Consider the following 15,325-nt stretch of genomic DNA (forward strand, 5'->3'; position numbering starts at 1 on the left):
CTGTAAAAAATAAATCTGCATTGGTTTTCCTTTTGATCTTTCCTTCAAAAAATTCGCAAAAATCTAACCTTTCATTGAAGTAAAAGAATTTAAATTGGGGGGTAAATCACATTATGAAATAAATGTTTTTCTCCAAAACACGCTGGCCATAATTGTTGGCACCCCTAGAATTTTTTATGAGAAAAATATCTCTGAAGTATATTCCCATTAATATTCACCTTTTTTAGCACACCAGGGTGACTAGGAACATGAAATTGTCCAGCTGTGACTTTTTGTTTCACAGGAGTTTAAATATGAGGAAACACAAAGGCCAAATTCCCTTAATCATCCATCACAATGAGTAAAACCAAAGAATATAGTTTTGATGTGCAGCAAAAGATTGTTGAGCTTCACAAAATAGAAAGTGGCTGTAAGAAAATATCTAAAGAATTGAAAATCCTCATTTTGACCATCAGGGCAATAATTAAGAAGTTCCAATCAACTAAAGATGTTACGAATCTGCCAGGAAGAGGACGTGTGTCTATATTGTCTTAATGGACGGTGAGGAGGAAAGTTTGAGTGGCCAAAGACTCTTCAAGGATCACAGATGGAGAATTGCAGAGATTACTTGAGTCTTGGGGTCAGAAAGCCTAAAAAAAAAATATCAAACAACCCCTACATCACCACATGTTGTTTGGGAGGGTTTCAAGAAAAATCCTCCTCGCTCCTCCAAAAATAAACTCCAGCATATTCAGTTGTCAGACACGACTGGATCTTCAAAAGGGACTGGATTCTATGGTCAGATAAAACGAAAAAAAGGGCTTTTTGGCAGCAAACCCACAAGATGTGTTTGGTGCATACAGGGATGAAAAGTACCCCATGCCTACGGTTAAATATACTGCTGGATCTTATATGTTGTGGGCCTATTTATTTGCTGGAGGTCCTGGACTTCTTATTCAGATACATGGCATCGTGGATTCTATCAAATATCAACAGATAAAAAATCCAAACCGGACGGCTTCTGCTAGAAATCTTATAATGGGTCGTGGTTGGATCTTCCATCAGGACAACGATCCAAAACAAACATCAAAATCAACACAAAAATGTGTTAGGGAGCACAAAATGAAGCTTCTGCCATGACCGTCCCAGTTCCCTGACCTGATGAGTGGAGTGAACTGAAGAGAAGAAGCACCAACATGGATCTGGGAATCTGAAGGATCTGGAGAGATTCTGAATGGAGGAATGGTCTCTGATCTCTTGTCAGGTGTTCTCCAAACTCATCAGGGATTATAGAAGAAGACTCAGAGCAGTTATCTTTGCAAAAAGTATTTAATAACAGGGTGCCAACAATTATGGCCAGCGTGTTTTGGAGAAAAACATTTATTTTATAATGTGATTTACCCCCACTTTCAATTCTTTTACTTCAATGAAAGGTTAGATTTTTGTGATTTTTTTAAATTAAAGATCAAAAGGATAAACAATGCAGATTTATTTTTTACAGCCATTTTTGATCATATTTATCAGGGGTGCCATCAATTTTGACCACGACTGTATACTGCTGTGGATAATACTGCGGTGCTGCAAAGCTTGACGGCTGAGTTACATAGTTGACGGACATGGGGTGCTGCTGAGAAGGATACACATACGGCTATCCATGGTGCATCTCTATTATTGAATAATTCTGACGTGACTGGAGAGAATGTTCTGGTGGAACAGTGGACAACTGAACTGGGTTTGCAGGTGGGGCAGGTATTTTCTGTTCCCTCACCTGTTGTTGGCTTTGTGAGAACTGGTGTGGAGACATGTATGGGCCTCCCTGCCGTTGGTATGTAGCCGTCTCGGGTTTCCAGGTCTGATGCTCTTGGACTTGGGTCCATCCTGATGTCTGTTGGGACACTGCTGATGCTGGGTCTTTGTCGTAAACTGCAAAACACTGCTGAGGGACAGGTAAGGGCTGCTGGATGGACTCTTTAATCTGTATGATATCATCACTAAGGCTTTTCAGTTGTGACATTAAATCAAACTTTGACTGTTTGGACTGAAGCTTTTGTTCAGGGGCAGGCTCATTCAACTGTACAGCATGAACAGTACCATTCTTTTCATATTTTCGCTTATTTTGTCTTTCAGATTCATTGGAACACGCTACATTGAGTTTCTCCAGCAACACTTCGTCTGGGACAGCGGGATCTGAAAGGTATGGTTGAAGGTGGCTTTGGATGCGGTCGTTTTGTAATCCAGTCAAGACGGTGTGCAAGAACATATTCTGAACTAGGGCGGGATCATATTTCAACCCGGAGTCATCCTCCTGAGAAGCAAACAGAATTTTCTGTCTCAGATCAAGAGCTCGAATTAGGAAGCTTTTTCGGGTTTCTCTAGCGTGCTGAGCTTCTTTGGTGAGCTGCTTATATAATTCAGTCGCATTTTTCTCCTGATAATGAGAACGAAATATCCGCCTTAGCGTCGGGAGTGTCAGCCCTGCCTTCCCCTCAAGATAGCTCCGCAGCTGAAGCCCTTGTGTGATAGCCCTGATGACAAAATCTTCTATTTCCTGTTCTGCATAGCCCTTTTTAAGTCCACCTTCTATCGGCCGTGCCAGACTGGAGAATGAGAGACGGTCCTTCTGCCCTAGATCTCCTATTAGACCAGAAATTTTGAAGTCTTTCTGCCATGTCACGTCCACTTGCCTCTGATATGTGGGTGAAAAATAAGCTGGGTTCTGGGCTGCATATGTCTGTCTGTCTGCTGTATTTTGTAATGCTGTGGGGCTAATATACATGGTAGAAAACAATTCAGCTGTACTTTCTCCACTTTCTTGTACTGTTCTTTGGGCTGTGTTAACATCTAAGTTTAATTTTCTCCTTCTCTGTATCTTTTTCAGGAGCATTACTTGTGATTCCCGTGAGCTGGATCAGTTTGTCATTAATTGTTAACAGTTCAGCCATACCGCCATCTTCTAAGTCCTCTAGCTCAGCTCTTACCCAGCCGGCATTTCAACGTTGATTCACCGTTGAAACAACGTCAGGTACCATGGTTGAATCAACGGCGAATTACCTTTCGATTTTGCAAAACGGATCAACGTTGATATTGTGACGTCGTTTCACAGCGGAAGAAACAACGTTGATTCACTGTTGAAATCGCGACGTCGTTTCACTCTTACCTTTCGAGTTATGGTCTTCTGTTGACGTTGAATCAACGTTGAATTACTTTTCAATTTTGCAAATTTAATCAACGTTGATATCGTGACGTTGTTTCACCGTCTTACCTTTCATCATGGGATAATACAATTGTGCATTCAATTACAACCTTGTTTGCAGTCATGACAATGCTGACTGAATTTGTGATTAACTGTCCATACTGGTCAATAAAAATTGTTAACTGTCAAATGACTGGCAGCAATGGCTTAATTAAACACATTAAATAATGAGTTAACACATGATCAAGATTGTAAAACAAGTTTTATTCTGAAAAAACAAGTCTAAAAATACTTTCTAAATCAGATAAAAACATCTCAAACTTTAAATTGCAGCGTTTTCGAAGTAATGTTAAAAACCTGTAGAAGTAAATATCTAAATGGAATATTTAAAGACAGTTTTTGTTCAATTACAGTAACCCTTAAATTAAACATTTAATATTTAAAATGTACAGTAAAAAAAAGAAAAAGTTTTAAAATTCTCAATAAAATGTGACAGCCTTGTGCAGTGCTCCGACAGAGTCCCAGCTCGAGGTCCTTTCCGATGCCATCACTTCCTCTTCACTTCTTGCCCGTTGTTTGCTACTATCCAATAAAAGCAAAAACACTGAAAACTGAAAACACTGAATACAATAAATCATGTACAAGATTTTCACTTTACAGTTCAATTTGTCGGGTAGAAAACAAAGTATACAACACTATCCATTCTAAAACACATATTTTATGTATTCAGATGTACATTTACACAAGAAATTCTTCAGAGCCCCAAGGTGGAATTGTAAAAAATGTAATATTACTCCCATGTGTCAGTTACGGTTACTATAATCATAAGGTCATGATTTCATCCTTAAAACAGATGAAGAAATCAACAAATTGTGGTGTTGAGCTGAGAGGGTTGAGGTCTGTTGTTCTTTATGTCTTTCAATGCAGGTTTATATTGTTTCAACAATTATATATTTCTGATAATATTTATGGAGAAACATTACACTGTTTTAATTCAGAATCCTAACCATACATTGTACTAATTAAAAGTAAATTATTAATTCAAGTAAAATAAAAAAAACACAGAAGGCCAATGAATACGTACCAGAAGTGATAGTGCAATGTAGCAGCTAAAGAATAATCCTCCACCAAATTGCCAGTAATCAGCTGGATCCTTGGTGAATCTGAAGGGGGAAAGAAGAAATTATTCAATGAAAAGCTTTTTTTTTTTTTTACCATTCCTTTAAACAATCTCAAAATTTGATGAACATGAACTGAGTAATGTCATCTTTGAGACTATTACATGATTAAAAATGTAAACATACACTTAAAGCATGGCAATCCCATCAGAAATGTGTATCATAGCAAGGGAAGCACACACAAAAAAGCCAAATGGTACACCAAAATCAAACCATCAAATAATTTTACCTGCAGCTGCATTTATCCTATTATGACACGTCTGAGGGTCTTTCCCTTGATGGTTTCCAGAAAGGCCTGATGAAGGTGACATGAATCCACTTTCAGTGCGCCACTTCAGCAGAAGAAAGACAAAAGGACAAAAAGTTATTCAGACTTTCTATCAGAAACGTTCAATGTCTTACTTTAAAGATGAAAATCTATACATTAATCCCCGTATAGGTTTTCGAACAGTGGGTAAAATTGACTTACTGTAGTTGGTGAATGGGTCTTTCTGTTGGGTGTTCTCCCCAGATAAAAATCTTATTCCAATGCTTGATCTAAAAAAATGTAAACAAATATCTTTTCAATATCGTTATCAGTGTTTGAAGAGGTTATGTAACGTTAAACTTCTAACAAATAAATAATGGTTTTATCACTTTACTCATTCCCACGCTTTTTTTTTACCTCTCATGCCTTTTTAAACTAACGTTAGCTGACAACATTAAACACATAAAGGGCCCTACACACCGGGACGAATATCGGCGCGCGTTATTCGCCAGCGTTTTTCAACGCGTTTTTTGTGTTCACACCCAAGCGATTTTCGCTGACGATGAGCCGAGTGAACGTGCAAATTTATTCCCTGACATTAGATGGCGCTTAATGTAAAACAGAAATACCAGTTTAGGTAGTCGCTGTCGCGTTTGTTATATAGTTCTTTATGTTCCGACACCAACGAGACCAGCAGCTCTACATTCATCTTGCTTTGCATCTTCCTCGTCTTATTTCTTCCCTGCAGTGTAGACGCTACTTGGCATATATCTTCTTCGCCGTTGCGTATGTGTGCTCGGCAAGACCGTTTTGTGTTTGAGCGCCCCCAAGTTGTGTTTTACTGTAACTTCAGAAGCTCCAGACACGTGAGCAAAAGCGGCAATCTCATTGGTAGGATAGTTTTTAACGCGGCGCGTCAAACCAAAAAAACGAACCCAAGGCGTTTTTTAAAAAATGACGGTGTACACACTCACATTGGCGCCTTTTGTTTATTCACGAGGCGTTAAACGTCGACGAATATCGCGCGCGAAATTCGTCCCGGTGTGAACAGGCCTTTACGTTACCAACAACAAAACACAGCAATGTCAGATGGTACTAACTTACATTTAAATACATGCTAATATCACTACGCTAATGGTGAAGCAGTACAGAAACACACATAGAGATAACTTATTTATCTTTGCAGTAAGCCTATGACCGATGATAAGTTAGACTGTTAAGGACTGAAAAATGTTTTCTTACCTGATATCGCCAGTATTGTTACAGACCACGTACTTCCTCTGTTCACATTCCAGCTTTTGTTCTTCATTGACATATCAACTCAAATTCGCTCAAAATTTAAGAATTCAACAGGCAGATATAAAATAATCGAGGCCTGACCGAGTAATCAACACAAGCAGCAGCTGCTCACCGACCGAGAGTAACGGACGTATTTTCAAACTTAAAATAGGCGCGCAGAGCCGCGCACACTCTCATTGAACAGTTTCCTGGAAGACAGACAGATTAACCAATCATGCTCAAAGTAAAACGGCGAAACAACCAATAACAATAGTTTGCGCGAGTTAACATAGTGGTGTAGGCTATTGAGTTTTATTTAAAAAAATATTTATTTATTTATTTGTCTGTTTTAATATTGAATTAATTGGTCAAATGACATGACAGTGTGAATACTAATGTAATAATGCAATGTAAACTGTTAGGCAAGCAGACAAAATTGTAAATTCACACAAAATCACATAAGGCAAGGTTTCTGCTGCACTGCTCTCTTGAGGGTGAAAATATTATTGTTAATAATGATAATAATTGCATTTTAACATATATATTGAAGAGCTGTTATGATAAAAGAAAATCATTAAATGCTAATTAATTATCATAATAATACAATAAAAGGCAGATATTTTTGTAGTATGTTGTCGAAAACATTACGTTGTTTCAACGTACAGATCTTGTAAAAATTTCAACGTTGATTTAGAAGTGTTTTTGTTAACCTTTTTCAACCATTTAGCATTAAACATTATTTCAACGTTGATTTAGAAGTGTTTTTGTTAACCTTTTTCAACCATTTAGCATTAAACGTTATTTCAACGTTGTTTCAACGTTGAAACAACAACTGACATTATTTCAACCATATTTCAACGTTGAAGGTCAGTCATGTGCCGGCTGGGTAGTAAATGGTTACTAAGGAGGCTCAACAGGAATAAACGAGTCACATTTGTCTCATCTTCTCGTGTTAGGTGAAGAAAGACACTGAGTTTTGTCAGTTTTTCCCGTGATAGTGTGCATAATTTCTCACAAATTTCCTCTTGAAGATGTTTAAACTCCTCCATTTCTGCTGCTATGTAGACAGGCCGTTGAGAGTGGTGTTTCACTTACTGACTTGACTTCCGCTGGTATCAGACTGACTCCAGCGCACACACTGCTTAATCAGATCTTTTTTTTTTTTTCACCACTCGTCCTGAATGTCTCACACGGTCGCTCGTCTGGATCACTAGTAAGGGGGATGATGTTGCTTATTGGGCTCTGCCGGTCAGGGAGTCACTCCACGGAACATCAATCCCAGCGGTGCCTCCAATTTTATGTAGCACTCCTGTAAGGGAGCACGTTTATCAATAAACAGTCAGACGAGATGCTTCATATACAGAGTTTTTACTTAGAATCAATTGTGGCAATAAATGAACAATTATACACTCAACAATGCATGAGCTCTCTTATTTATATAATATTATACACAAGTGCATGAGCTCGTATGTACTTCCCCTTTAAATCAACGCATCCCAAGTTCACCGTGAATAAATGAGTGCACTTAAAGCGATAGTTCACTTTGAAATTAATTTTTGATATGTTTTAGCTTACCTCAAGGGCATCCAAGATGTAGCTGTCTTTGTTTCCGCAGTAGTTTCATTTTTTATATTTTTAGGTCAAACCGTTCTTGTCTGTCAGTCATATAATGCAGGTCGATGGTCATTGTCTCAAAACACAAGCACAGAGTCAAAATTAAAACAATTCCCCATCATCCAAATGAAACAATTCCCCATCATAAGTACACATTGATGGCCTTAGACACGAAACGAACAGTTTTTATATCGTTGTTATCTCTTGAAAACAGCACACGTCCAAATGATCTGACGGCGCGGGCGGGTATAGATATATACATAGATGTCGCCTTGGCTACGGTTTCGTTCCAATGAACTGCAGTAGCGAAGGCGACATCTAGTGTATACATCTATACCCGCCCGTGGGCGGGTATAGATATATACACTAGATGTCGCTTGGCTACGGTTTCGTTCCAATGAACTGCAGTAGCCAAGGCGACATCTAGTGTATACATCTATACGCGCCGTCAGATCATTTGGACGTGTGCTGTTTTCAAGAGATAACAACGATATAAATACTGTTCGTTTTCTCACACAAACCGCTCGTTTAGTGTCTTAGGCCATCAATGTGTACTTATAATGGGGAATTGTTTCATTTGGACGATGGGGAATTGTTTTAATTTGGACTCTGTGCTTGTGTTTTGAGACAATGACCATCGACCTGCATTATATGACTGACAGACAAGAACGGTTTGACCTAAAAATATCAAAATTGAAACTACTGCAGAAACAAAGACACCTACATCTTGGATGCCCTTGAGGTAAGCTAAAACATATCAAAAATTAATTTCAAAGTGAACTATCCCTTTAAAGTAGTGCGCATCCTAAAACAGCGACACTCTATATTCACAAGCCCCAATCTCACATAAAACACATGTGACAACAGAGATCATACATCGACCTTTAACTAAACAGGGCAATTTATAAATTCAACCTTATACATTTAATCACCCTACCCCGTTACATACACACATGAACGATTTGCGCGCGAATCGCGTGCTCCCCAGCTGATAACTCTAGCGTTTTACATTGGATTCGCCCCGTAACGCACTTCACCCAATAATACAACACAATATACCTAGCAAAAGTACATTTAGTAACACTAATATTCACATGTGTGCAAATGTACGCTTCATATACCTGTAAGGGAGCACGTTTATCAATAAACAGTCAGACGAGATGCTCGATGCTGAGTTTTTACTTAGAATGAAGCGTCTCGTGAGAACTCCCCAACTATTAGTAAACGCACGCGCGCACACACACACGACCAATCAGATACACTCATCCCAAACATGTCATCATTAAATTTTTAACCTCATACGAAATCACTAAACATATGAATTCATGCAAAACATAACATTTCAACGTCCTTAACAACATTAATATTTTATAATTATTTAAACTGATTAGGCTACTGGATTAAACCTCAGGTGAATACAGTAAATCTTGTTCACATTTTACTCAGCATATTACATAAGTTGGTGATGCGTTGGTTTAAGAAAAATAACCATATTTATAACTTTATCAACAAATATAACTAGTTTCCGCCAGGCGGCCGTACGCATCGATTTACAGCGAAAGAGTAACACTTGAACTTGACGCACAAAGCAAGAGCGTAGATTTGGCCTCAGCTTTGGTGGGGACATCCCCCCTCCCCCTCCCCCTGGAATTCTTTTGTTGTAAGATACCAGTGCTTTAATTGCGATTTCAGACTGTTGGCAATACAGAATATCACAATACAGAAGTGAATCTACTTCATCTCATTATATTGTATCCTGACCCCATACACCATCCTGTATACTGTCCCTAAAGAGCTAGTATAACTGTATAATCTCAAAAATGCACTCTCAAAAAATAAAAATAAAAACCTGAGACTGTGTAATGCTGAACAACCAAACGTTTTATTAACAAATTATTATGTACATTAGTATTTACACTAACAAAAAACACTGTCACAAGGAAATACTTTCAGAACTTGTGGAGCAAAACAAATCTAAATAAATAAATATAATAATCTTTTTCTATCATAAACACTATTTACTCTCAAACAAATACTCACACTCACGTTAATACCTGGGAATGTGAAATGCTGAACAACCATATGGTTTATTAACAAACAAACATAATGTACGTTAGTAGCCTATTTATACAAAAACACTGTTGCAAGAGGTAGACTTTGAGAACTTTTGGAGCATAATAATAAACCAAAAAAACAAAGCAAAAAAACATCTTCTTTATTCTACTATTTGGCACCCAAAATGATAACTCCATTATGGCTACTTTCCACATTTTACTGCATTTTCTTGATTCCTTCCTTTTATCTAAACTTTCCAAACAGATGCCTACGTCTGTCATTTACAGATACAAACTGTTGCCCTACATCATTAAGGTCCACTTTGTCAAGGGCCTCTTGATGTACATGGCATACAGTTACATTATTAAGGCGCTGCTGAGACATAGTAGATCGTAACCAAGTTTTCAGTCTCGTCAGTGCACTGAAGCTTCGTTCAGCTTCAGCTGAGGCAACAGGGACGACCAACAACAACCTAACAACCTTCTCAACCTCATCAAATAAGCCTCTCACCTCACTTGGCATTGCTTTCAGAATGCATGCAGCTTCATCACTTGATGTGATTGTATGCTTTGAAAGAAACATTGGTAGCTGAACCTTCAAAATATCCCTGTTTATTTCTGGATACTGTACAATCACATCATCCATCTGCCCAGTGAGGAGAACATTTTCAATCTGTTTCAGTTTCTGTAAGTCTGGTTGGTTAAACCGTTCCTTGAACTGAATGCCCAAACTGTCCAACACCTTGAAAAATTCTATTCTATAGTATTCCTCTGGTGTTTTTGGCTTATGCTGACTAGCCCCACCAGTGAATCTTTTGGGGGGAATTCTTTGATGAGGGAGTTGAATAGGTTCAATTCCCATGGAGTCTACCATTGACACTGCCTTCTCAAACACTTCTGCAAACTTTTCCTCACTCCTTTTTTCTTGAAGAGTTGAACTAACATAGTCAACAGCAGCTTGCATGCCTTTAATTGTTTGGGACTGTTTTTGCAACGATTTGTTTAAGCACTCAAGCTCTCCTAACACCTCTGATGCTACCAGCAGTCCAAGAACAGTCTTACCCTTCTGGAAGCGTTCTAGGAGACCATTGGCTCTAGTGCCATTTTGAGAACCAACAGAGGCCATTTCCTCCAAACTACACAACACAGCCTCATACTGGCTAAGAACTGTATCAACAGCTTGACCACGCACTGTCCACCTTGTTGGACACAGAGGTTTAACTGTTTTGGTAGGCCCCTCAGATGTTAGATGGCTAGCTAATACCCCTTTGAATTTCCCTGATTGGTTGCTCAGAGTTCCAAGCTTATGGACCCACTGCAATGTGTCACGTAGTAAGGTAGAGGCACTGCAAGCACTCTGTGTTATAAGATTTACACAATGTGCACCACAATGCACATACAAAGCCAATGGCTGTTCTCTCTTCAACACTGCCTGTGCTCCTGAGAATTTCCCTGACATATTGGCTGCTCCATCGTAAGTCTGACCTCGCAAGCCAGAGATTGGAATATTCAATCTCAGGAGCACATCAATAGCTAGCTTAGCCATCTGCTCACCAGTTGTCCCTAGCACCTCATACAATCCCACAAAGACTTCCTGCGGCACAAGGTCATGATCCACATATCTGAGACATATGGAAACCTGCTCTTTCCCCTGTATATCCTGAGTACCATCCATTATGATTGAAAACTGTAGCACAGACAAGGACCTGATTGTTGAGGCAATTTCCCTCACAATTGTGTTGGCAAATAAAGCTAAGTACTCATTTTGGCACTGTGGACTGATATAATCATGGCAACGTTTGAACCAAGAGGATAAAATAGGGTCCTTGGTTGCAAGGAATTTTACAAGATGGTAAAAATTACCATCATTAACCTCATGTCCTCGAAAGGCAACTCCCTGCCTTGCTAGATATCTCAAAGAGCCCATGATTTGCTCAAGACAGTACCTCGCCTCCTCCTGTGATCTAGCCATTGAACTGGATATTTGTGTGTGCACTGGAGTTTGCTCCAGTGCATTGACAGTAAGGGCATGATGGTGGGCTTTGCTTTTCTTGTGGCGATTAAAGCATTCTACGGCATGTTTCCAATTGTTAAACCCATTAGAGCAAAAGGCAGGGTCATTTCTTTTCTCTAGAGTGGTCTTTTTGATGGTGTATGCTTTGACACACTCAAAACAAAGAACTTTCTGCAATGTAGGACTATAATGCAGCCATGGATATTGACTAAACCACTTTGCCTGAAACCTTAACTTCTTGTTTCGAAGTTTCTGTACTTTTATGAATTTTGGATCAGGCTGGTATGGCTCATTTCCCATGTCCAGGACACTGCTACACTGACTTGCTTGAGGATCGCTGTTGCTCTCACTGACTGTCTCCTGAAGAGCAAACAAAACATACCCTGGTTTTCATCCACACTGATATCCTTTTATACTAGTACCAATTCACCTAACTTTCACATAATAAAACAGGTAGACTATATTTAGATTTAATAATTTGCTATTAATCAATAGTAGTATATCTCATCACAGAATCACTTTAAGACCTTTACTTTAAGACGATCTATCAATTTAAGACCTCACCTGAAGCCCTGAAGGTCCAGCTACTTCTTCCTCAACATGCTCTAAGACATCTTCACAAGATGTCTGAGTTTCCTATGTAATTAAATAATGAACTAATGAATAAAATACACACGTATCATAGTATGCATTCAACACATCATGTTTATATTTCAGAGCAATTTAAATATGAAGGGGACATGGTTTTCAAAACTTTTAACATGCATGATTTCCTTTAATCACGCTTTAATAATTCATACATAGTTCATAAAGACTTCACCTGAAGCCCTGAAGGTCCAGCTACTTCTTCCTCAACATGCTCTGTGACATCTTCACAAGATGTCTGAGTTTTCTATATGTAATTAAATAATGAACAAATTAATAAAATACACACGTATCATAGTATGCATTCAACACAACAAATCCATTATTATTATCTATTATTATTATTATTATTATTATTATTATTATTATCCATGATTACAGTATTCCATTAATACAAAAATTGTATCTACTATTCTATATCAAATTCTATTGATATATTCTATTCTTCTTAAATATTAAATTCTTAGGCTACACTCACTCACAAATACATTACATAAATAGAATGTAGAAACGAAAAATGTCTCAGATCCACTGTTTATGTTGACTGCAAGATTCTAAGTTAAGGTCAGCTAATTAACATTCAGTGACTTGCTTACGTAGCATTCTATCATGATAGCGCGACTTCTATGAGTCTATCAGTGCTGTGCTGTGCTGCACAGCCTAATCAATACTCTTAACCTTAGTTGAAAGATTGCTGCTGCTAGGTTTAACTGTAACAACATCCTGGGTAACACATACACCAATACTATTTTCCACAGTAGAATCTGCATTTGAAAGCCTGGTCAGTCACTACTACTGCTAGTTTATTTGTGTGGCTAGTTATTTCGCCTACTTACACTCTGCTTTTAGTCCAGGCGTTTTAAGCCAAAATGGGGGTCAACCGTGAACAAATTGCAACAGAATCAAACTCAACTGATTTTATATCCTCAATATGTCATGAGTAAGGAAAAAAAAGCCCCGAAGAATCCCATTAGGGGAAAGTTCAGAAAAAGACCCAAATATATCCTATTCATACGCCTATTCATTATTTTTCTCAAATGAATAGGGTACAAATTTTAACCTTTAGATATCACCATGAAAATGACTGAGTTGATTACTTATATCAAGACATACAAAAAATGTATTACAAGTTTTTTTAATTGTTTGTTAACATGGACAAACGGTGCATAATCTAATTACATATGTGCTAATTTGCATAAATACCACAACAGATCTAAACATTGGGTATAGCCAGGTGAAAATGTCTTGTTGAATCTTGTTGACATATAACTGTAAAATACTTAATGTTAAGGTCTGAATGGAACCCATTTAGGCTACCCATGAGCATTAATACATAGAGGCAGGAAGAAGTACTTTAAAACAGCCTTTTTTAATTATTATTGCAGAGATGGGGTTTGGGGCTGGGACCGTGGGACTGTTTCTGGGGATTTACTTTTTATTTTACTTACCTTTTGTCTTCTGCATTCTCCTTACCATTGTCTCCTGTTCTTGCCTCAGACTCGTCCCCCAGAAACAGTCCCATGGACCCAGCCCTAAACCCCATCTCTTAAAAATTAATAAAGGCTGGTTTCTAAAGTACTTCTTCCTGCCTCTATGTATTAATGCTCATGGGTAGCCTAAATGGGTTCCATTCAGACCTTAACATTAAGTATTTTACAGTTATATGTCAACAAGATTCAACAAGACATTTTCACCTGGCTATACCCAATGTTTAGATCTGTTGTGGTATTTATGCATATTAGCACATCTGTAATTAGATTATGCACCGTTTGTCCATGTTAACAAACAATTAAAAAAACTTGTAATACATTTTTTGTTTGTCTTGATATAAGTAATCAACTCAGTAATTTTCATGGTGATATCTAAAGGTTAAAATTTGTACCCTATTCATGTGAGAAAAATAATGAATAGGCGTATGAATAGGATATATTTGGGTCTTTTTCGGAACTTTCCCCTAATGGGATTCTTCGGGGCTTTTTTTTCCTTACTCAGGACATATGGAGGATACAAAATCAGTTGAGTTTGATTCTGTTGCAATTTGTTCACCCTTTTTTCCTAAAACGCCTGGACTATTTATGAAAAAGCTTCGTATGTCCCCTTTCTTCTTCTTGGGTGGCATAGCTGATCTATCTACAAAGTACAAAAAGTGGCAAAAAACGGAATATTAAAATGTTTTACTCTGGCCTTTGTTGTATGTGGCAGAGAGACAGCCCTGGTAACTTACCGTCGCGCACACACACACACACACCACACGCTCGCTGCCAGTGCAAGCACAAAAGTAGTCCCGGCCCGCGCGTGTAGCCTGTCAGATACACCGCCGCCAATCAAATTACGGCGTTTCTTGTACTGTCGTTGTTTTGGCCGTTGGAATCGATCCAAATAGCAGCGCAAAGATCCAAATAGCAGTTCAAAGGAGCTTGCTAAATATTGGTGGGGACAAATTTGTCATCTCAAAATATTGATTGGGACTAGTACCTAGCGTCCCACCCTAAACCTACGCCCATGGCACAAAGTAATGACGAATGCGGTAGCTGCTCAGCCCTGTTTGTTTGAACTGGCATAAATCTGCCGGAAGCTAGTTATTTTAGTCGATAAAGTTTTAAATATGAAAAGTTTTCTTACAAGAATGCAACGCTTTGCTTCAGAAGGCCTTTATTAACCCCCCGGAGCCATTTGGGACACTGATGGATAGATGCACTTAAAAAAAATGGTCCCTCCCATTATAAAGCTTGGAAGAGCCAGGACATTTTTTAATATAACTCCGATTGTATTTGTCTGAAAGAAGAATGTCATATACACATGGCTTCAGGGTAAGTAAATCATGGGCTAATTTTCATTTTTGGGTGAACTAGCCTACAGCTACAGGTGTTAAACCAAATAGACAAACTCACAGTTCTTTAAAGAATGAGTCCTTGCTTCTCTACAAAGTTAGCCTTCAGAAGTTTAACTACAATGACAAGGAAAACATAATGTAAAGAAGAGATACCAAAAAAAAAAAAAAAAAAAGTCTCAATAAAAAAGAAAAATCAGAAAATTATCGACATTCCGTCCGTCCATCTGTTATGCTGCTATTTCTGTAGCGGTTTGAACACGCACGTTCACAGTAGTCACACAAGAATTATG

The 15,325-nt window shown here is 38.3% G+C and overlaps 1 protein-coding gene and 1 long non-coding RNA gene across 2 annotated transcripts in view; both read left to right on the forward strand.

The window, feature by feature from the left end:
* Nucleotides 1-15,325, forward strand: part of LOC311299655 (uncharacterized protein) — a 424,501-nt gene that overhangs the window by 327,908 nt on the left and 81,268 nt on the right. The window lies entirely within an intron of this gene.
* On the forward strand, nt 1,741-2,936 carry LOC311299248. Its single transcript, XR_014629089.1, has 3 exons — nt 1,741-1,926; nt 2,107-2,173; nt 2,858-2,936. It is a non-coding gene; the product is annotated as an uncharacterized lncRNA (long non-coding RNA).

Source organism: Rutilus rutilus, assembly GCF_951802725.1.
Source record: "Rutilus rutilus genome assembly, chromosome: 1".
NCBI classification, from domain to species: Eukaryota; Metazoa; Chordata; class Actinopteri; order Cypriniformes; family Leuciscidae; genus Rutilus; species Rutilus rutilus.